Genomic DNA, 2500 nt, shown 5'->3' on the forward strand with positions numbered 1-2500 from the left:
TGTGCCAAAATTTTCAACCATTATTATTATTGTTATTATTATTATTATTATTATTATTATTATTATTATTATTGTTATTGTTATTATGTCAAAGCTTCCTTGCAACCACATCCCCATTGCAAACATATATGTTTTTGCTTCATTTTAATATTCTCATCTAGGCAAGCTTTGATATTCAGTCTTGCAGGCATATTTATAACCAATGTGAACTCACCTCTACCTTTACATTTCTGCTCATAACCAAAACAGGCAAAAAGCAATTTCAATCCTTTTTTTTTTAGCCTTCTGATAATCTTCTACTTTTAGTTGTGTCATGTGCCATTAGATTTCATACAATACATCAGACAAGGAGGTTTTTGCACACAAAAATGGCTTCAGCGCCAACAAGTGTAGAAATATATTGGAAATAAACCAGCCATTAGGATCTTGAGGAATTAGAATGGAAGTTGAATATGTACTAATTAGATTGCCACGATAGTTGATTGTGTGTTTTAAGAGAAAATAAATAGGATTTAGGGAAACCAGCTGCTGTGTATGAGGGAAATGGCTGCATTGTGGTTGTCATAGAAGGAGAATAAATTATGTAAGCAAGGAAAGCTACAGTATTTGTTGGTTAATGTTTGGTGACACAAAACTGAATGAACGAAGGCAAAATAGTGCAGATGTTCTCTCAGAATAGTTTAAACTTAGTATAAAGAATTGTGAAGTAAAAATATATTGGTTTGAAAGATTACATAAAACATATTGTTATGAGAGAAATTACTAAATATTATTATCAGAAGTTAACTTTGTATTGAAAAGAAGTTATGAAACAAATAATTACTGCAATAAAACAGAGTAAGAAATAGATGTTAGTAAAAATAGTAACAATACAGTTAAATACAGTTCTGTGTAGCATTCCAGAAAGTTGAACTTTATAGAAAATATCTATAAATTAAACTGTGCTTGTTTGGACAAAAGAAATCTATCTCTTAATAATAGTAACCGCTCCTTGTTGTAATTTCACAACAATTGAATAAATTACAAACATTGAAATGTGCTGCTGATAATGGTGTACACTGCAAGAAACATCCTCCAGATAAGAATGGCTAATATTAAGTTACATAACAATTTTACCAAACAGTTACATATGCAGAAAAATATTAATGTTTGAAGTATTTTTATATAATTCCAAGATATTTTGTTGAAATTAGCAGAGAGAACCGGCAGTAGAATAGAATTTTCAGGAAGACGTTTTTTTAAGAAATTGATTTTTGGTTTGATTTCTGAAGCATAAATATAACTGTGAACTTTGCAATGATAAAGAGAAACAAAACTGAATAAATGTGTATATTTGCTATAAACAGTAAAGAGTGGCAGGCTTTAAGCTCTTAACACCAATAAAACTATTTCAACGTTGAATATTTTGAATTAGGTTCCTTGAAAAATTATGTTTGTATGAAAGAAAAGTAAATTTACTAAGTGTTGTTGTAGTTAGATGAAGGATGTAGTGAAAGAAATCTATATAATTCCATTTGAGATATTTAAACTGTTTTTGATTGCTTAGCAAGACTTCTAGTTTCACAAAACAGGTCAAAGTTGAATATTGCTTAAATAAACTCTTTCTATCCTTAGATCTATAATTCAAACATTTTGTTTTTAAATGAATCCAAATTTTATGTAAATTTATGTTTTAAGCAAGGTGGCAGGCTGGCAGAATCATGAGCATACCAGACAAAATGCTTTCCAACTTGATGATCTGAGTTCAAATTCTGCTGAGGTCATCTTTGCTTTTCATCCTCTCAAGGTCAAGAAAATAAGTACGAGTTGAATGCTTGCATTGATTTAGTTGATAAGGTTTCAGAATTTGTGCCTACAGTTGAAACAAATTTATTCCAGAAACTGAATAAATATTCATTTCTACTATCGATAAAAGGCCTGAAATTTTGGGGGAGGTATTGAGTCGAGTATGTCAACTTCAGTACTCAACTGGTACTTAATTTATTGATCCTGAAAGGATGAAAGGCAAAGTCGGCCTCAACGGAATTTGAACTCAATGTAGCAATGGGCAAAATACCACTGAGCATTTGGTCCAGCATGCTAATGATTCTGTCATCTCGCTGCCTTCAGAAACTGAATTAATAATGACAAAACTTTCTTTTTTAACAAAATTCTTCACGGTTTTCAAAATTAATTGAAACAAAAACAGTGTATTTCAAAAGAAATGTGGTAAAAAAAAAGGGTGAAGCCAAGTTTTAACTGAGAAAGAGGCATGGATTTGGCTAATATTTTTGTTTCCCAATAATATCTGATAAGTAAATATTGAAGACTGGTGCAGCCTCCTGGCTTGCCAGTCCTCAGTCAAGCCGTCCAACCCATGCCAGCATGGAAAGTGGACGTTAACAGATGATGATGATGATGATGATTTAAATAATTTTCGAGTGTATTAAAACAATGAAAATAATTGACGTATTTTGAAGGCGTATTTTTCTTAGAACTTGGTATTCTAAATATTTCATGC

General features: G+C 31.0%; 1 protein-coding gene and 1 long non-coding RNA gene across 9 annotated transcripts in view; one reads left to right on the plus strand and one right to left on the minus strand.

The window, feature by feature from the left end:
* LOC115220760 (thrombospondin type-1 domain-containing protein 7A) overlaps positions 1-2500 on the minus strand; it is a 1292425-nt gene that overhangs the window by 845132 nt on the left and 444793 nt on the right. The window lies entirely within an intron of this gene.
* The window catches only part of LOC118766807, a 71651-nt gene that overhangs the window by 40038 nt on the left and 29113 nt on the right, over positions 1-2500 (plus strand). The window lies entirely within an intron of this gene.

Source organism: Octopus sinensis, linkage group LG17 (assembly GCF_006345805.1).
Source record: "Octopus sinensis linkage group LG17, ASM634580v1, whole genome shotgun sequence".
NCBI classification, from domain to species: Eukaryota; Metazoa; Mollusca; class Cephalopoda; order Octopoda; family Octopodidae; genus Octopus; species Octopus sinensis.